The 20,907-nt window shown below is 46.4% G+C and overlaps 1 long non-coding RNA gene across 1 annotated transcript; it reads right to left on the bottom strand.

The window, feature by feature from the left end:
• Nucleotides 1-2,605: 2,605 nt before the first annotated feature.
• Nucleotides 2,606-6,061, bottom strand: LOC309533424. Its single transcript, XR_014220237.1, has 2 exons — nt 5,184-6,061; nt 2,606-3,148 (listed from the first exon to the last, which is right to left on the bottom strand). It is a non-coding gene; the product is annotated as an uncharacterized lncRNA (long non-coding RNA).
• Nucleotides 6,062-20,907: the final 14,846 nt, after the last annotated feature.

Raw genomic sequence — 20,907 nt, 5'->3', positions numbered from 1 at the left:
ATTCAAGAACTAAGGTACGACTGTTCTTCAAAAGAACTGGGTATTAGTTATTTAGGAACAGCAGAATGAGGAGAGATGGCTTCAGGAAGCGGAGAAGGAATCTTGATTTCATGTGCCCTGGAGACCAAGATAGGCAACAGAGCAAAAAGGAGGTACGTTCTGGGCTGCTGCTGCTGTGTGCCCCTCCACTGAATACTAAAGGTTGTATATATGTGTAAAATAAGCCATAATCTTAAAACACTATAGCCTCTGCCATGTCTCAACTCCCAACAGAAACAGGACCCTGGGTGGGTGCCTGGAACCCTTGTGGCTGGATGATGAGGAGTGGTGTGAGGATCTAGCTGGAGAACCCCCCCCCCCAAGAAAGCCTCAGAAGAGGCAGGCTTAGAGTCAAGGGAGTGGTGGTGGGACAGGTCAGAGGATGAAAGGGCAGCAGAATAGTTGGATGCTGAACAAGCAACAGGCTTGAGTGAGAGAGAGGAAGAAGAGGCAGAAAGCACTGCAGACCTAGGTCAGGAAGCTGAGGAGGACGATGAGGGGACAAAGGCTGTGACAGCTCCACAGGAGCCAGCCAACCCTACTGTATTCCATTCCCTTCCTCCGTTTTCTTCAAGGACATGGAGGGCCTTGCATGTAGCAGGGCCAATAGCACAGAGAGAACAGGGCCCCTCCTCCCTGACAGAGTTTAAGACTGCTGGGGAAACATCCAGCCAAAGGGGAGATTTAGGGAAAAATAGGAGGCACAGATTGTCAACTGATTTACTGGGGCTAGTCTTGCCTGTAGGTTTTCTGTTTGTATTCTGTTTCCTTGAATAAAGAATCAACTTCACTGCTCATCCCTGAGTCTCTCTGCTGACCCGCAACACAACCAGCTCTGACATGCTGGAATCTTGCATTTGCTCAGCAGAGATTGGGGGACTTGGCACCCAACCTTTGTAGCAACATATTTACCACATCTTTGTGAAGGAGGAGTGAATAAATAAGTGCATCTTTTCTGCTTTTAAACAGAACTTTTAATTTAATTGTAAACATAACTTTTAATTTCTAGAGTTCTCTGGGGATAATTGATAGATTGTTAAAACTCTCTGGGAATTTTAACTCTGTGAGGGGAATAGGGAACCTCTAACAACTCAAAGGCCCGCGGTTGGCGCTGTGGTCTAAACCACTGAGCCTAGGGCTTGCCGATCAGAAGGTTGCAGTTCAAAGCCCCGTGACGGAGTGAGCTCCCGTTGCTCGGTCCCAGCTCCTGCCAACCTAGCAATTCGAAAGCACATCAAAGTGCAAGTAGATAAATAAGTACCACTCTGGCGGGAAGGTAAATGGCGTTTCCGTGCGCTGCCTGGTTTCGCCAGTAGGGGCTTAGTCTTGCTGGTCACATGATCCAGAAAAACTGTCTGCGGACAAATGTTGGCTCCCTCGGCCAGTAAAGCGAGATGAGCGCCGCAACCCCAGAGTCGTTCGCGACTGGACTTAACTGTCAGGGGTCCTTTACCCTTACCTTTTAAACAACTCAACACCCTGAAGAAACTACACTTCCTATTATTCTCTGGGGGAATCCATTACTGTTGGTGCAGGTGGTGCCTGGTACTGAACTTGCACTTTATGCAGCTCATGAACCAACATCCTTCACATGGATAAATAAGGAAGCATTTCCTTCTATGCAGTCTAAGTTGGTAGCATCAGATAGATAAGAAACCTGGGAATATAATAATTATACTATGATATCTGATGTGAATTAGCCTACAAATATGGCACACAGGTAAATCTTGTTGATTAATGCAATATGGATGACTCAAGACCTATCAAACCTCTCCAAACACAATGCCAGAGCAGGGTCATTGGCAGGTGCATAATGGCAGTGGCAGGTGAAGGGAGGGCCACAATAATGACACAGGAGACAGGTATTGGGTTTTATTAGGCCGCAACGTGATTGACTGCAGGAAAGAGTAGGTTTGGCTAAGGCATTGGGCACGTGTCCTGCATCAGGCAGCCCGCCTGCTATCTGATAGTAACTTGTGTTGGGGAGTCACCCCCAACGTGAATTGAATGGCAGAATCCCGCACAGGCTGCCATTGGGAGAGGTGTTTTGGTCCACTGGTCTCCCAGAGTCACCCCTCCTGGACCCCCCTACCTAGGTACCCCTCTGACTAAGGGTGCAACCCAATGCCTTTTTTTTGCCAAAGTTGTGAAAACCTACAAGCTGATCAGTTTGTTTGCAGGATTTAATTCCTCCCTGGCCCCAAATATGCTGACCAAATAAACCACAGCAAGGTCCATAGGTAACGTGCACACTTCCCCCTCAGGCAGGCCCCTAAGGACTGGGTGGGTGGGGAAATCCCAGAATGACTGGCTAACAGGGCGGCCAACACCTGCCCACCCCCTTAAATGCTTGCAGCCCCCAAGCCCCAGCCCTCAATTGGCTGAGCAGGCAATGCCCGCCCTTACCTGAGGGCCCGATGCAGCCAGAGGTGAGCAGTGCCAGCCATTCCCTCCCCTGGCTGCGCCAGAAGATGGCAGCCTTCCTGAACCCACCACGACCGTGCCATGTGACAGTGGCTGCCCATCCAGAGTCTCAGGTGACTGGATAGAACGGAGACTTGGAGACTCATAAGTCAGTTTTTTATTCAAGAAAATAGTATACAAGCAGAATGCCCACAGGCATGGCTGCCCTCAGTGGCGATGTTGCCAAGACTTGGCCCCTCCTGCTTCCTCCTAAAGCCCCTCCTCTGGATGTTTCCCAAGCAGGCGTAAACTCTGGTGGGAAGGGTCCCCCTTGGGCTTTCTGAGCCTTTTGTTCAGCTACATGCAAAGACCTGCATGACATTGGAGTCAAGGGAGGAGGTGGGACCAGGTAGCTGCTGAGAAGCTGTTTCAGCTTTTCGGTTGCAGCTTCTTCCTCTTCTCTTTGAGGTCCCGGACCTGAGGTGCCTTCCTCTGCTCCCTGCCCTGCCTTTGAAGGGTTTTCTTCCTCTGGCTCTTCTTTTTCCCTTGAGCCTGTTGCTTCTCCTGCCTCCCAGACTCCCTCCTCCTCTGACATGTCTTCAGAGTCCCACCACCACAATCCTGGCTGTGAGTCTTCCTCCTCTGCTGCTTCCCTAAGGTGTTCCCCAGTGGAGCCTCCAACCACTCCTCTTCATCCAGAAAGTCCCTGGCACACAACCATGAGAAATTATTATTGGCTGTTAAAAATGAATTACATCAGTAGTCACGGGTAAACAATTGCGGCACAGGAAAATATCTGCTTCAAAAACAATTGTGTTCTCAAATGAATTCTTTGCTTGGGGTTCACTATAAAACCCTTGATGATTGTGAAAATATTTTTGTAGACTTTACTTGACAATAGAAAAGACTTGAAACAGAATCCAAGACTCTGTGTAATAAAACAAAAGGGTGGACTATTTTTTCCTTCAGTTACTAGATATTACAAGACTCACTTCAAAAAATGGTTTCACTTGGGTGCACCTTTAATTCTTGAGCAGATTAAGGCCTTGTTTTTTTAAAAAAAACCACAACAAAAAAACCCACAACCCTTTCTGGTACTGTATGATATCTGAGAAGGAAATACATAAGTCATGAGTTAAAAATAAATAAATTGAGATATATACATACACCTGTGCAACTGAGATTTGAGCTACTATAAAAAATTGACCTTGAGGTGCCCCAAAGTGCTACTTCAGCATTTCCCTAGTAAACTATTTTATTTTAGAGGATGATCTGTGCCTATAAATATGGGCGCAGAATCTGGCTACCAACCTGGACGTCTTGTGATCTTTGCCTAAGAGGAGAAAATTAAGTTGTCTGAAAGATTGGCGAACCTCTTCAGCAAAGGATCAATGGTGTCTCTACGGATCTCAACATAAAGTCAAACTCTGTACATCTGGGTATGGCTGAATGCACCACAAGACACCATAAGCCTTAAGGAAAGTTTCTAGAAATTTATCTTTAGAAGGCATTTAATACCAAAGTGTATTAATTGCATATACTCAACAGTTGATAGCTTTTGTTAGAGGTGTAAAACGCCTCTGTCGATACACTACATATCTTTCAGAAATGTCCCCAAATAACAACATTCTGACCTGATGTTATCAAGGACACACAACACACACAACACATTCCTACTACAGATAGGTAGCCGTGTTGGTCTGCCATAGTCAAAATAAAAAAATTCCTTCCAGTAGCACCTTAAAGACCAACTAAGTTAGTTCTTGGTATGAGCTTTCGTGTGCATGCACACTTCTTCAGATACACTGAAACAGAAGTTGCCAGATCCTTCTATATAGTGAGAAGGTGGGGAGGGGTATTACTCAGAAGGGTGGTGGGAATGGGAGATTGGCAGATAGCTGAGATGAGCCTGTTGACGACTCTTAACGATTGCAATAGGTCTTACAGGAAAAGGCAAGGGGTGAGATGGTGAAAAATGGCTTAGTCATGTATAATGAGATAAGAATCCAATGTCTCTGTTCAAACCAGGTCTCTCCATGGTTTTAAGTTTGGTAATGAGTTGCAATTCAGCAGCTTCTCTTTCCAGTCTATTTCTGAAATTCCTTTGTAGTAAAACAGCTACTTTGAGATCTTGTATAGAATGTCCTGGGAGATTGAAGTGTTCTCCTACTGGTTTCTCTGTTTTGTGATTCTTGATGTCAGATTTATGTCCATTTATTCTTTGGCGTAAGGTTTGGCCTGTTTGTCCAATATAGAGAGCTGAAGGACACTTCAAATGCCAACAGTGGCACGGGTTTCCTTTATCCTTCTAAATCTGGTTTCTGGGTTGCTTTGTGGATTGAAAGTGCCTCTTCCTCCTGGTTGAATTACTAGCACTGGGAGAGGGGAAACGTAGGGAGGCCCAGCTATCTTCTTAGGCTATCAGTACTAAGCCATTTTTCACCTTCTCAACCCTTGCCTTTTCCTGTAAGACCTATTGCAGTCGTTAAGAGTCGTCAACAGGCTCATCTCAGCTATCTGCCAATCTCCCATTCCCACCACCCTTCTGAGTAATACCCCTCCCCACCTTCTCACTATATAGAAGGATCTGGCAACTTCTGTTTCAGTGTATCTGAAGAAGTGTGCATACACACGAAAGCTCATACCAAGAACTAACTTAGTTGGTCTTTAAGGTGCTACTGGGAGGAATTTTTTTATTTTAACACATTCCTACGTTTGTTCTGAAAATGTTCCATTGATACCTGGGTGTAAGCGTTACTTGCAAGAGCTACTGAATACAGAGGGAGGCGCACAGTAGTGATGAGAGAAGCAGCTCAGCGAGAGTAGCTGGGGCCATATGAGGTGAGGGAAGGAGGGATGGACTGCAGTCAGGATAAGCTCCTGTAATTCCCTGTTCAGCTGCCGCCGCTTTCCTCCTGCTCCTTGTCAGAGGTTCACTTCAGCCAGCAGTGAGCCTGACTGCTTTCCTTGCCAGACCCTCTCCCTTTCCCTTTCCGTCCTTTTGAGTTGCATAAGCACAAATTTCAGTGGCGCACTGTAACGCCAAAATCCAGCGCCTATCTCTTCTTTCCGTCCATTGCACAAAATAGTGGTGGCACTTGTTGGGCTGCCCCAGAAGCTACGTCCCTTTGCCACTGATATCTGAGCACCATAACCCTGAAGCAAACACATCACACACAGCCTGCTGGGCTGCTGAGCCTGAGCAATCATTTTCTGACAGTCTCAACCGCAAGGCTGGTTATTCCCAGCCTAAGCTCAAGATAAGGGAAGTCCGGGGACATAGCTTGAGCTAAAATATAGCAACCACTCTCTAGCCAATTGTGAGAATAACTGGCTTAGGCATGCTTTGTCCATGCATATTCTCAGCCAATCTTCTTCTTCTTTGGCAATCACTTGTAGCCGAGTAAGATTGTCTTCCAAAACAGGGTTTTAGCATCCGCACAACATGACCAGTCCAACAAAGTTGATGTCGAAGAATCATTGCTTCAACACTGTTCCAACAGAAAAAACGATGCTTTTGTGTACTTGCTAGGATAGTATAAATGCTTTTGTATTTTGTGTGTTCATAATAATAATATAATCATTTATTATTTCTACCCCACCCATCTAGCTGGGTTTCCCCAGCCACTCTGGAGGGCTTCCAACAGAAGGTTAAAATTACATTAAAACACCAGTCATTAAAAGCTTCCCTAAACAGGGCTGCCTTCTGATGTCTTCTAAATGTCATATAGTTGTTTATTTCTTTGACATCTGATGGGAGGGTGTTCCACAGGGTGGGCACCACTACTGAGAAGGCCCTCTGCTTGGTTCCCTGTAACTTCACTTCTCGCAGTGAAGGAACTGCCAGAAGGCCCTCAGTGCTGAACCTCAGTGTCCAGGTAGAACGGTGGGAGTGGAGACGCGCCTTCAGGTATACAGGACCGAAGCTGTTTAGGGCTTTAAAGGTCAGCACTCAGTCTTTGGGAAACATCCTATCAAGTCTGTATTCTGCAGGATCAAATAAACTTTTTTTTCACCCTTCCATTGGCGTTGGAAAGACAGAGAGGAAGGTCTTGTCTTCAAAAACATCACGTTGCCCTGCTTGGAAAAATTGGGTTTTGGTGGGACACAGTGTGAAAGCATGGTTGCTAAGCAGTTTCTGTGGCTGCCAAGGAAGAAACAGGGCAGTTAACGGTTATATTGTGTGCTGATTTGGGCCTGTGTACAGATCCTTCTTGAAAGTTTTGTCATTGCTTCTTGAAATGCTGTTGATTTGTCCTTTCTTAATGACATTTTTAGGAATTGTTCTGATAACTGAGTCTGTGTTTGAAAGCACAAAGAAAATAATGACCCAGGCCTTTGTGTTATGCAGCTCTGGTACTGAGGATTGCCCTCTGGTGCAAATATGCTGGAAATTCGCCAACTACAATGGGTGGGGACTGGGTAAGTTGCTGGAATGCAGAACTGTGACTGGGGGTGTGCAACAAGGAGAAAGATGAAGGCTTGAAGAAAACCTGAAGGACTGGAATTTTCTTGAAAGAAATAAGCTATAACTGTAATTGTTAAAAGTGTAATTGTCTTTTATCTTCTGTTTTAATTATGTGTGTTCTAATGTCTTCATTAACTTGTATGTAATTTCCACACAATAAGTGGATCTGCTCTGTTTCAGCACCCAGAAAAATGTCCTAACACTTGCAATCAGGAACCTTGATAGAGTTTCTGATTCTGGGCAGCCTCTAAAAACGTTGAAAATAAAACAAGTGAAGAAACACAAATTGAAGAGCAGCACTGTTCGACAGTGGAATTTGCTGCCAAGGAGTGTGGTGGAGTCTCCTACTTTGGAGGTCTTTAAGCAGAGGCTTGACAACCATATGTCAGGAGTGCTCTGATGGTGTTTCCTGCTTGGCAGGGGGTTGGACTCGATGGCCCTTGTGGTCTCTTCCAACTCTATGATTCTATGATTCTATGATTCTATCAAATAAAACCATATACACGTAAAGGGAATGAAACTGATTATACCTGAAGGAGCATCTCCACCCTCATCGTTCTGCGTGGACACTGAGGTCCAGCGCCGAGGGCCTTCTGGCTGTTCCCTCACTGGGAGAAGTGAAGTTACAGGGAACCAGGCAGAGGGCCTTCTCAGCAGTGGCGCCCGCCCCGTGGGACGTCCTCCCACCAGATGTCAAAGAGATAAACAACTACCTGACATTTAGAAGACATCTGAAGGCAGCCCTGTTTAGGGAAGCTTCTAATGTATTTTTAATCTTCATTGGAAGCCCTCAGAGTGGGTGGGGAAACCCAGCCAGATGGGCAGGGTACAAATAAATTATTATTATTATTAAAGATTACTGGGATAAAACAGTTTTCAAGGACTGTTTAAGGGTAGCAAGAAAGTAAGTCAAGCAGCGTTCAAGTGGAGAGCCACCACTGAAAAGGTCATTTGTCACTGAAACTCATGAATCTGATTGACCTTAGTGGTGTAGACTAGAGAGCAGAACATCTAAGCCTTGGAGCTTCTAAGGCCATCTTCAAGCCCAAGCTGATTTACATGGGTATGGGTTGCTAAGACCTGCCCCTGTAAGTGCCTGGCTGATGTATTCAGCTATGCCATTGAAACCCTCATTAATCTCTGGCATAGGGACTCGTGCCCATCATATGCGCTTGACTCATTCCCCTTCGTGGTTCAGTCAGTGTCAATAAGATTATTTTGATTTGCCTATGATTACTGCTTTACTGTGAAGTGGCACTTCCGCAATTGAAAGAGGCTTTTATTATGTTATTACACCTCTTTCATCTGACCTCACATATTATAGATCAGATTACAATCTGCTATATTGAGTTATGGTAGTGCGCACCAGCTACAGGCCTTCTCAGGATGGCACGGGTTTCCTTTATCCTTCTAAATCTGGTTTCTGGGTTGCTTTGTGGATTGAAAGTGCCTCTTCCTCCTGGTTGAATTACTAGCACTGGGAGAAGGACAAAGGTAGGGAGGCCCAGCTATCTTCTTAGGCTATCAGTACTATCTTCCATGGCTATCAGTACTATCAACCATATTTCCTGTTCATCTCTCTGTGTAGGTTTACGCTGGCTGACACGGAGATGAAGTGACTCCCTACCTACATTATGGGTAGGTGCCAGAAGTAGGCTCTGGTAGACAATTAACTTATTGCAAATGACTTTCCTATACTATTCAGCAGGATTGTTTGCCATGCTGATTCATATTCACATGAAGCCTTCGTACATAGTCACCCAGAGGATCTTACAGTAAATACCATGTCTTTAAGACTATATGGAAATGGCGGAAATGACTGGCAGAATCCGAGATCAGGGAGAAGAGTTGGTGGAAGAAGATTGGAGGAAATTTAAAACTTATTTACAGAAACATTGTAAAAATTTTGAATGCTGATGACATTGAAACTTTCTCTTAGCACGTTTGTCCCTTTTGTCCTGAGTTTGAGTGTCTTCAAAGCCCATGACATCTTTGGTAAAGGCTGTTCTCCAACTGGAGCGCTCACAAGCTAGTGTTTCTCAGTTGTCAGTGTTTATACTACATTTTTTTAGATTTGCCTTGAGAGAGTCTTTAAACCTCTTTTGTTAACCACTGGCATTACGCTTTCCATTTTTTAGTTCAGAATAGAGTAGTCGCTTTGGAAGACGATAATCAGCCATCTGCACAACATGATCAGTCCAACGAACTTGATGTTGAAGAATCATTGCTTCAGCAATGGTGATCTTTGCTTCTTCCAATACACAGCTGTCAGGGCTGCCTCAGGTCTCAGCTCACAAAAGACCAACGCCAAGATCTTCTTATAAACAAGGATGTTTATTGCAGTTCATTATTGGTTCCACAACAGAGGCGTGCAGCCCCACGTCTGTTAGCCTTAGACCGTTGAAGTCCCCTCTGAATCAGTCCCTCCCCTGCACCAGTTTAAGATGCTTGCTTTGCTCCACCTCCTCCTATCTTTCCTTTTCCGCAGGGTCTTTCTGCCCGCTGGAGTTCCGCCCCTCCTGGATTCCTCTGACGCTGAATCTCCCGATGGCGCTCCCTCCCTCCTGCGGGCTTTGGGACCTGGCTCCTCCCCCGGGCTCTCCGTTTCCCCGCGCGCTTGCACATTTGAACTTGGCGCGCGCGCCCAGCTTCCAACCTTTCTCCTGATCGTTACGTCACTCCTCTCACTGCTCCCCTCCCCTTCCGGAAGAGTGGCTTGTTCTGACCTCTCCTCCGTTCCAGCTGACGGAGCTGCTTCCCCTGATACGCTGGAACTCCCCCCCCCTTCACTACGCTCTGGAGGGGAAGCCGGGCCTGATCTCCAGCTGCTGCTTCGGGATTCCCTGTTGGCTCTTTCCCCCTGATGAGTCCCCCCTGGGGCTCCTCTTGCCCTGGCTACAGGCGCCCCCTCTGGGAATCCCCCGATTCGCTGGAAAAGCTCATGGAGTCCCTTGGGGGCCACAGTCCTCCTCCTCCTCTCTGTCCTCGGACTCCGCCCAATCGTCCTCCCTCTCCTGCCTCCCATGTGCCTCTGCCCCTGAACCCCTGACAACAGCCTTAGTTTGCCTGTCTTCCCAAGTGATGTGTACAATTTTTCAGAGACACTGTTGATTGAATCTGTCAAGGAGTTGAAGATGGCGTTTATAAGTGGACCATGTTTCACAAGCATACAGTAAGGCTAGTAGTACAATAGCTTTGTAAACAGGCATTTTGGTTTCCCTCAAACACTCTACACTTCAATCGGAAGAAAGCTGCACTCACAGAGCTCAGGTGATGCTGGATTTTGGCATCAATGTCGGCTCTTGTGGAAAGATAATTGCCCAGGTAGGAGAAGTTTCAAAGAGTATCTTAGAGGGTATAGTAGTCAATTTAACCTACAATAGGAATGAACATATGAACAGCAGAAAACATTAAATAAAGGAAGATTTGAGATGAAAATGAGTGGAATAATAGATTATGCAGCCAATGAAAGACTACCTAGAATGCCATGGAGAGAATGCCTGGGAAGTCCATGGAAAAGATAATGATGAATTATTATGAATTATGAATGATGAATTATATATAAGTTGTAAAATGCATAAACAAAACAAACAAACAAACTAACTAAAAACTCAAAGTTCAGGGTAGGTGTGATCCCAGCTGTACATTGCCGTACTTTTCCCAGAGTCACTCTTGACAAGTTAAGATGACAGGTGGCTATGGTTTCACTGGAGATGAGATTTGCAGTGCACCCAGCCCCCTTGTGATCCACAGGGGGAAGGAAAACAAAGGACGGTCCCTCCACACATGCTTGGTTAAGGGTGGGTAGATGGAACACAGTAAGTAAACTGAAAGGAACAACCATAGTCCAAAAGACTTGGTGTTGTGGTTATTCACTCACTAAGCAAGGCCTCCCCCTTTACACATAGAAGTTAGTTAGATACCAACTTCCAAGCGTATTCAAATTAGCTTAGCCATAGTTAGCTAGCTAACAACTTCAACAGAGCCTCCTTCTGGCTACACATCAGTCTCAAGGAACAACCCTAGACTTCACTGGCACATGTACCAAAGGAACAGGCGAGACTTCTGCTGCCTTGCTGGCACAGGATTTTAAAGGGGACAACTTAACTTACTGCTCAAGGCACAGATTGCTGGTCCCTGACTTTGTGCTCCTCTTGCTTCAAGATCAGGTATACCCACCTTCCTTCCTTCCTTCCTTCCTTCCTTCCTTCCTTCCTTCCTTCTCCAACCCCGCTTTTCCTTTAGTGTGAGTCTGTAGCAAACTGTTGAACTCACTCGCTGGGCTTTTGGGTAGCTAGGGATTCTTTTAGTCTATAGAATGAAAGTGTGTGTGTTGGTTTTTAATATTTGTCATTTGGTTGAAAGGGGGGAAAAATACTGGATATAGTAAAATAAAATGAGAATTCCCTGGATGCCTAGATCCAAGTTTAGGGCAAGTACTATGTTAGAAGTGGGTCTTGAGACCCTCAAAATAAAATCTGAACAAAATTGGTGAAGCAGCAAAGAGTTTATTGATTACCAAACGTTCTTGCAAGAGCAGGTGTCCAAAGTAGGCACACCCCGGCTTTGGCAAAGCATAAGCTTATATTCCCTATACCCAAAGTGCAGGTCCCCTCCCTTGTCTCCCCATTGGCTGGATACTACAAGGTTTACAGCCTATCAAGACCACCTCATTTCCCTACTAACATTATTTATTATTTCGCTTATTTGCAATTACTTGCTAAGCCAAGCAAAAATGCCGCCTTCTGATCACAAGCTCTAACATCTCCAGTTAACAAGTGTGAATCGATCTGGACTGCTGACAAATGCGTACTTATTACAACCACATCCTGGCCACAAACTCTAAATATCTCCAGCTGACAAGTGTGAGTCGATCTGGACTGCTGACACTTGTCTACTTATTACAACCACATCCTGACCACTAACAGGTGTAAACGAGTTCTATACTTGCTGAAGAGTACAAAGAAATCGTATTCCAGCTATAGGCTGCCCTATCTACTGCGGTTATCGAACAGTTGAAGCATTTTTGCTTCTTGTAAAAAAGCAAAATTATCATTACTCACATACTATTTGATGAGACAGCCCCGGCAGAGACATAAAATCACAAGACATGCAGCATAGTAAAGTGTGGAAATATAGGCTGTTAGAGCTTTAAAATGTCCCCTTGTAAGTTCCTTCCAAAGCCACACAACTCTCTTAGCGTGGAAAGAGACTGTTGGTGTAATCTGGAAAAATGGGTGAAATTGTGTTAAAGTGCTTGGGGCATGTTTTGAATAGCCCATCCTCCATGTCTGGATTCTGCTTAGAGCTAGAGTTAGCATGCCAGCTGCACTGGGTGGCTCAGAAACAGTCCAAGACTAAATATCCGGAGCATGACTCATCCACCTTCCTTTTCTCTAAGGAATGTATGGAGGTGCAGAGGCAGCTATAAGGCCTGTCTCTTCTTATTATGGAGAGAGGCAGTCCTTGGGACACTGTGGTCCTCAGCCGTTTAAGGCTTTATAGCTCGAAACCAGCACTTCAAATTGGGCCTGGAAACTAACTGGCAGCCAGTGCAGTCTGACAAGGATCCGTGTAATATGCTCAAACCATCTTGCCCCGATGAAGAACCCAATCACTTAAATTTGCACTAGCTGAAGTTTCCAAACCGTCTTCAGAGGCAGCCCTATGTATAACACATTGCAATAATCTAACCTAGAGGCTACCAAAGCATAGACAACAGGAGTTAGACTGTCCCGGCTCAGATAAGAGCGCAGCTGGGCCACCAGCCAAAGTTAATGGAAGGCACTCCATGCCACTAAGACCACCTGAGCTTTGAGTGACAGCAAAGGATCCAGGAGTATCCCAAAACTATGTGCCTGCTTCTTCAAAGGGAGTGTGACCCCATCAAGAGCAGGCAACCTCCCAGCCATCAGGTCTAGAGAACCACCCACTAACAGTGCCTCAGTTCTTATATGGATTGAGCTTCAGTTTGCTGGCCCTCATCCAGTCCATTATTGGGGAAAGATGTGAAGTACAATCAGAACTGTGTGTCATCAGCATATTGCTGACAATGTATCCAAACCTCTAGATCTTCTTCTTCTTCTTCTTCTTCTTCTTCTTCTTCTTCTTCTTCTTCTTCTTCTTCTTCTCTGGCAATCATTCATAGCCAAGTAAGATTGTCTTCCATAAACATAGTTTTAACAATGAGTCCATAAGTGACTGTGGAGGCCAATTCTGAATCCACATGTCCTTCCACAGTGGGCACATTGGTTTCAGGGCGGGAGTTGAACACGGTGTGGATTTGCCAAGCATGCCTTCCTCTTAGCACATTTGTCCCTTTTGTCCTGTGTTTGAGCATCTTCAAAGCCTTTGGTAAAGGCTGTTCTCCAATTGGAGAGCTCACAGGCAAGTGTTTCCCAATTGTTACTGTTTATACTACATTTTTAAAATTTGCCTTGAGAAAGTCTTTAAACCTCTTTAATTGACCACCAGCATTACACTTTCCATTTTTAAGTTCAGAATAGAGTAGTTGCTTTGGAAGATGATAATCAGGAATCTGCACAACATGATCAGTCCAATGAAGTTGATGTTGAAGAATCATTGCTTCAACACTGAAGATCTTTGCTTCTTTCAGTACACTGGCATTAGTTCGCCTGTCTTCGCAAGTGATGTGTAAAAATTTTCAGAGTCACTGTTGATGGAATCTTTCGAGGAGTTGGAGATGGTGTTTATAAGTGGTCCATGTTTCACAAGCATACAGTAAGGTTAGTAGTACAATAGCTTTGTAAACAAGCATTTTGGTTTCCCTGCAAATGTTCCGGTCCTTCAATCGGGAGAAAGCTGCACTTGCAGAGCTCAGGTGATGCTGGATTTTGGTTATCAATGTCAGCCCTTGTGGAAAGATAACGACCCAGTAGGAGAAGTGATCGACATTTTCCAACATTACACCATTGAGTTGGATGTGTGGCGCTGCAGAGGGGTTATGTTGGTGTCACACTTTGTTTTTTTGGATGTTGAGTGACAGGCCAAGCTTTATGTAAGCTTCTGTGAAGATATTTAGGATGGTTTTTAGGTCATCCTCTGAGTGTGCACACACTACATTATCATCAGAATACTGAAGCTCTACGATAGACGTTATAGTAATCTTACTCTTTGCTTTCAGCCTGCTCAGAATGAAGAGCTTTCTATCTGTTCTATATACGATTTCTACTCTGGTGGGGAGTTTCCCTTCGACAAAGTGTTGCTGTCATATTTTCATGGAGGAGCCGAATGATGTTCACAAATTTATCTGGCCAGCCAATTTTCAGAAGGACAGTCCACAGGGCTTTACAATTTACAGTGTTGAAGGCCTTAGTCAGGTCAATAAACGCCATATACAGGGGTTGGTTTTGCTCTGTGCATTTTTCTTGAAGTTGTCAAGCAGTGAAAATCATGTAGACTGTCCCCCTAGAAGGCTGAAAACCATTTGGGAAGGGTCACCTCGGAAATTGTTAAGAAACTGTTGGCTAAGAATTTTGCCGGCCGCAGCTAATAGAGAGATGTCTTGATAGTTTCCACAATCATGTCTGTCACCCTTTTTTAAAGAGATTGATAATCTTGGCATCCCTAAAGTCTGCTGGGATCTCTTCTCTCTTCCAGACTTTTTCAATAAGCTTGTGAAGTTGTTGTGTAAGTTCAATTCCACCCACTTTGAAGACTCTGGCAGGCATCCCATCAGGTCTGCTGGCTTTGTTGTTTTTCATTTGATTAATAGCTGTACACAACTCTCCCAGATATGGAGATACTGCAAGCTCATCTCTAACTTGGTTTTGCGGAATTTGTGAGAGGACCTCAGCAGCTACGGGGGAGTTGTTGGTAATATTCTTTCCAGTGTAATGCAATAGCTTCTTTATCTTTTAGAAGTATGGTACCGTCGGCTGAGTGTAGGGGACATATGCCATGATTTATTGGCCCATAGATGATCTTTGTGGCTTTAAAGAAACTCTGTGCATCATGAGTGTCAGCTAAGTGTTGGATCTCTTGAGCTTTTTTAATCTACCATGTGTTTTTTAGTTCTCTGGTTCTTCTTTGAACCTCAGCCTTAGCGTTGGCATAGGTCTTTTTCTTAGTGGCACAGTTTCTATCTCATCAGAGCTCTGATAAGGAGCACATCATGGCGATCATTAGCACGGACAATAACATAGTCTAAGAGGTGCTAGTGGTTTGACCGAGGAAGCCTCCATGAAGTTTTCAAGTTATTTTTTTCTGTCGAAAGAGTGTGTTGGTAATAACAAGATTGTGTGCTGCACATATCATCAAAAGTAAGATTCCGTTCTGGTTGCTGCTGCCAATTCCTTCTTTCCCAGTAGTCCCAGGCCACAGATTGAAATCTCGCCCAACTCTTGCATTAAAATCACCCAGGAGGATAATTTTATCTTCCTTAGGTTTCTCTGATAGGATGGTTTCCAGCTGAGAGTAAAAAAAAATCTTTAATGTCTCCATCGGCATCCAGTGTTGGTGCATAAGTGCTTATAATCGTAGCCTGTTGGTTTTTGGTGAGTTTTATTGGAAGGCTTGAGAGTCGCTCATTAATGCCGGTAAGGACTTCACTCAGCAGTGGGGTTTAAAAGCATAGGGGATATAATTGAACCCTATGGAACCCCACAGTGAAGGCCCCATGGGACTGAATCACTCTCCAAGCAACACCCTCTGAGAACAACCATCCAAGTAGGACTGGAAGAACCACATAGCGGTGCCACTCACACCTAACTTAGACAGCTGCTCTAGAAGGATACCATGATCAGTGGTATCAAAAGCCACTGAGAGGTCGAAGAAAATTAACAGGGACTCATTTTTCCTGTCTCTCTACTGCCAATGGTCATCATACAGGGCAACCTGTTGGATGTATCCCTTGGTACAGTCAAATGCAACATTCCCTATTTCCCTAGAGTGGGTACAGGCAGGGGAATATCCAGTCAGAAAGTAACTTTCTGTTCCACTGACTGGATTATCCTCCCCCTGAATGTGACCTGGGAGATGGGCATGGCTCTGGCTGACTCCACAAAAGAGCCAAGTCAGACAGCCATTTTCTCACTTGCGCTTTTGTCTTGAAGTTGTCTTGTTCTATCTTTGGCTGCCATGCTGCTCTCCTGCAGCTATTTTGTTGTATTACTGTAATTTGGTTCTCTGCAGCTTTGCAGCTTTCAAAGAGGGAATCTTTCCCAGCCCTACCTTGAGTTACCCTACAGTGTGTCCATTTGACAACAGATACAGACTATCTCAGCACTGGTGGTGCAGGAAGTATCTACACCTGACCAGTGGCATTGTGGAAGTGTGTATAGCATGATCACAATCACCATTTCCTTCTTGATGTTCATTTGGGGCATGTGCACAGAAGAAAAAGCATGAAAAACAAAATCATGAGGAGGGTTTTCACATATTAAGTAGCCACCACTAGGGCTTGTGGGCGGCAGGATCTAGAATCAGAAAGCAGTGTGTTGAGGACAAGCATGAAGAATTCTGGATTGAGGGGGGAAATATTAAATTAATAAAGTTTAAATAAAACATTGTTAGACCTCTGGGTCTTCTCTTGACCTCGGGTCCCTGGCAAATTTCCCCAACTTGCCACCCTCTGGAGTTGGACCTGGATATTCAATTAAGTTTTACTCAGAGTAGAACCATTGAAATTAATAGACATGACTGACTTGGGGCCCTTAATTTGAATGGGCCATTTCTGAGTAAAACTTGCTTGTATACCACCCCATAAAACCATTTATAAAATCATACAGTTGTTATTGAGTAAAATGATAGGGTTACATGAATTAGATATCAAAATACTAGGTGCTTTTCTGATTTCGGCTGGCAACTTATTCCAGACGGCTGGAGCTGCGGTACTAAAAGCCCAATTTGTATGCATACTAAGTATAGAAAATGCACTGGTCAGGCAGGCAGATAGGGAAACTTGTAGGTTAAAACAGAAGTAAAGCTGTTGCTAGGGAGTGGGGAGAAGCATCTAGGAAGCTCTTTTCCAGGTGACAGGTCGCCCCAATATTTCCTTTTCCTCTTCACTGCTTTACAGTGGCATTTTCCCCACCTACACAGGTAAAGCAGCTCATGAGGAAGAGAAGCCTGGCTGACAGACTGCTCTTACATCCTGGAAGGAGATAACCATTCTCATCCACATGATACACAGGTCACGTGGAATCCACTGAGAAGTGGTACCAGAACTGGCCTTGCCACCAAGAGCCAATGCCAGGACCAAACTAGACATGGCAGCAGGCAGCACCATCTCATGTTTTCCCTAACTATTCACAGGGATGGGAGGGCCTAACTCTCATGGAAAAGGCATCCCAGGGGAAAGGTGAGACTTATGGCAGTTTGCATTCTTTCTCTCTCTGCTTCTGCTTCGTTTTGGCAGGCAATGGTGTGTGTGAAAAGTCAGCAATGGCCTTATTCTGGAGGCATATTAAAAGTCCTCCAAGCCCTTTGCAAAGAGGAAAGCAAAGAGGAGGTTAATACAAATCAAGGAAAATCGTCTTCCTTTTGCTTTTGTAGTATCTTAAATCCATGCTTCAGTGAGCAATAAGGTACTATAGTACGTCATTTGTTTCCAGAGACGTTGCCCTGTTAATCTTGCAGCATCAACAAAGAGCCTTGGGATACTTAAAAAATGCAACACATTCCTACGTTTGTTCTGAAAACGGTGTGTCAACCTGGGTGTAAGCATTACTTCTAAGAGCTACTGAATACAAAGGGAGGTGCACAGCAGACGTGGAAGTGGACAGTACCAGTGCAACCTCCAAACATCTGGTGTAGGAGTCCACCACTTATGGAGAATGTTTTTCCCTGGAAGGGGCCAGCGAAGTCCACGTGCAGGCATGGCCAAAGTGCTTGGGGGGACTCCCAGGACTGGGCTGGGGCCCTTGGGGAATCCAGGCGGGATTCTTGGCAGGTTTGGCAGTATTTGACCCAGGCCTGTATCTCTCCATCGATCCCCGGCCACCACACATAATTCCTGGCACAGGCCTTCATTCTCACTACCCCTGGGTGTGTCTCGTGTAGGGCTGTGAGGACCCTTTTGCAGAGGGCCTGGGGAATGACAATCCTGCTTCCCCGTAACAGGAACCCCTTGTGGGCTGATAGTTCATGTTTGCAGGTTGTGTAGCCAGTGAACTCTGGCCTGGGGCTGCTGCTGGGCCATCCCCTCCACACACAGTCCAGAACCCAGGAGATGACCCTATCTTTCATGGAATGGTCTGCAACTTCTTGTGCCTGAATGGGGCGGTCAGGAAGCAGCTCCAGGCTCATAACCTCTTTCACGGGTGCTGGGTCAGGGCCTGTTTCTGGTAGTGGCAGGCAGCTGAGGGCGTGTGCGTGACCAATCCCTTCCCAGGGTGGTGGATCAGGGCATACTGGTATCTGGTGAGGAAAATTGACCACCTGAGGATGCACTTGGGGGGATCTGCTTCTTGGGGGCAAACAGGCCAAGCAATGGCTTGTGAAGAAGAGAAGAAGAGTTTGGATTTGATATCCCATCTTTCACTCCCCTTAAGGAGTCTTAAAGCAGCCAACATTCTCCTTTCCCTTCCTCCCCCACAACAAACACTCTGTGAGTTAAGTGGGGCTGAGAGACTTCAGAGAAGTGTGACTAGCCCAAGGTCACCCAGCAGCTGCATGTGGAGGAGCGGGGATGCGAACCCGGTTCACCAGATTACGAGTCCACTGCTCTTATCATTATACCACACTGGCTCTTTACCATGGTCGGTCACCATGGTAAAGGTCAGTCCTGGTCAGTCACCAGGGTAAAGGATCGCCCATACAAGAAATAGTAGGATTTTTTTCTCCCTTCACGATTGCCAGACCCACCTTGTTGATTTGTGAGTAGTTCCGCTCGGCTGCGGTGAGCGTCTGGGAAAAGTATATACTGGCACCTCTCTTCCGTCCGGGAGTTGGTGTCCCAGGACAGCGCTGATGCCGTAGGGCGATGCATCACATGCTAGCACCAGCAGCAGCCTCTCGTTGAAGTGTGCCAAGACTGAGTTCAAGATGAGCAAGTCTTTGACTGCCTGGAACACAGCCTCCTGGCACTGGCCCCACACCCAAGGGGCCCACTTGTCTAGGAGTCTGTGTAAGGGCTCTGCTACTACCGCCTTATGAGGAAGGAAGGCAAGGTGAAAGTTCAATAGTCCCAAGAAGGCCTGAAGTTCAGTCTTGCCCTTGGGCGCTGGGGCATCACAAATGGCCCGTACCTTGTCACAGTTAGGTGGACCCCTTCTGCGTCCACCGCAAATCCCAGAAAGTCCACCTGGGGCACTCCTAGTAGACACTTTTCCCGCTTCACCTTGAGGCCCGCTGTCTGGAAACGGTGCAGGACGGTGCGGAGGCAGTCCCCGAGCTCCTCTGGCGTGGGTCCAGTGATCAACAAATCATCAAAGAAGGGGGTGACACCAGGAGTCCCTTTAAGGTGAGAGTCCATTACATTCTGGAATATGCCTGGCACCACGCTGACGCCGAATTGCAGCCGCCTTACCCTGAATGCTCCTCTGTGCATCACAATCGTCTGTGCCTCTGCTGTGGCCTCATCCACCAGCAACTGTTGATGGGCTTGTCAAAAAAAAATGACCCAGCTTGCCAAAAAAAATTCACCCAGCCAGGTTGGCGAGGACATGGCTGACCACTGGCACTGGCTATGCATGGGCCGTGAGGGCCTTGTTTATGGTACATTTGTAGTCTGGGCAGATGCGGACCGAACCATTAGGCTTGATAGGTGTATCGGTGTTTCCCAGGGGGCATTAGGCACCTGGTCCAGCACTCCTTGCTCCACGAGCCGGTCCAATTCCTCATCTATGCAGGGTTCCAGGGCGAATAAGACCCAGTGGGCCTTGAGCATGACGGGTCATACGGTGGGGTCTAGCTGTAGGGCACTGGGGGGGGGGGGGTATATTGTCCCAATGTGCTGTCAAAAAACCCCGGATACGCTTTGCATATGGCGTCCACGTCCACTTGTAAGCTAGTGCGGGTCACCCCAGTGATGGCTAGCCCCAGCAGTCCAAACCATGCCAATCCCAGCAAGCTAACGTAGGGGCCACAAGAAAGTCCTCGATATTGCACCCTGAAGGTCCCCACCCCCATTGTGGGGACCTTACGTTTCTGGAAGGTCCTGGAGGATGAATGGGGCCGGCTTGAGTCTGGGACCCCCGCTAGGGCACGGTTCCCTTAAGGTTCTTGCCGAGATTATGGATAGTGTTGAACCCGTGTCAAGCTCCATGCAGCACGGGGCCCCCTCTATCTGTACCTCTACATAAATTTTCTCTGTGTTGGAATGGGGCAACTGGTATACCTGGCAGTCCATGATCTCCGCTGAGTTGCCTTGATGTGTTGGGCCCCAGGACCTGGGGCTCTTGGGTCAGTCATCTGATGCCTGGTGTCAGGTGGGCTGAGCCCGACACACCCAGGTAATGTGTCCAAATTTTCTGCACTGCCTGCACTCTGCATTGCAGAAACGGCAGGTCCTCCTCTTGTGGCTCTCCCTGCAGCTTGCACAGTTCCTACCTTCTAGCCAAGGCAGCTGTGGTGTGTGCGCTACTTGAGTGTGCCGCTGCACTCAGTGCACCTCCGCCCTGACGGATTCTGAGTCGTTGGTGAGGTCTTTGTGGCGAACCCTAGGTTGGGACGGCAGGCTCGGCTGTGCCTTTTGCACCGACTTCTCGGCGGCTTCAGTTCCTAAGGTCTCCTCCAGAGCAACCTGGAACGTTAGGTCCTTCTTGGCGTAGAGGCATCATTGCAGCTTCTCATCCCGCAGACCACCGACGAGGCGGTCACGAAACATGTTCTCCAGCTCTGAGAAGTTGCAGAGCTGGGCGGCTTGGTGGAGGGAGGTCACAAACATGGTTATGGTTTCCCCGGGGGCTTGCCGCTTTGCGTAGAAGGCATTTCGGCAGACTACCACCAAGGGCTGCGGCAACAAGTGCCCCTTCAGCCGTTCCATTATTGTTTTGTAAGAAACGGTAGCAACATCTTCAGGCGCAAAGAGAGCC

This window comes from Podarcis vaucheri (genome assembly GCF_965113315.1).
Source record: "Podarcis vaucheri genome assembly, chromosome: 5".
In the NCBI taxonomy this organism is placed as follows: Eukaryota; Metazoa; Chordata; class Lepidosauria; order Squamata; family Lacertidae; genus Podarcis; species Podarcis vaucheri.
Note: the sequence above shows the minus strand (reverse complement) of the source record. Positions and strands in the feature narration are given on the sequence as shown.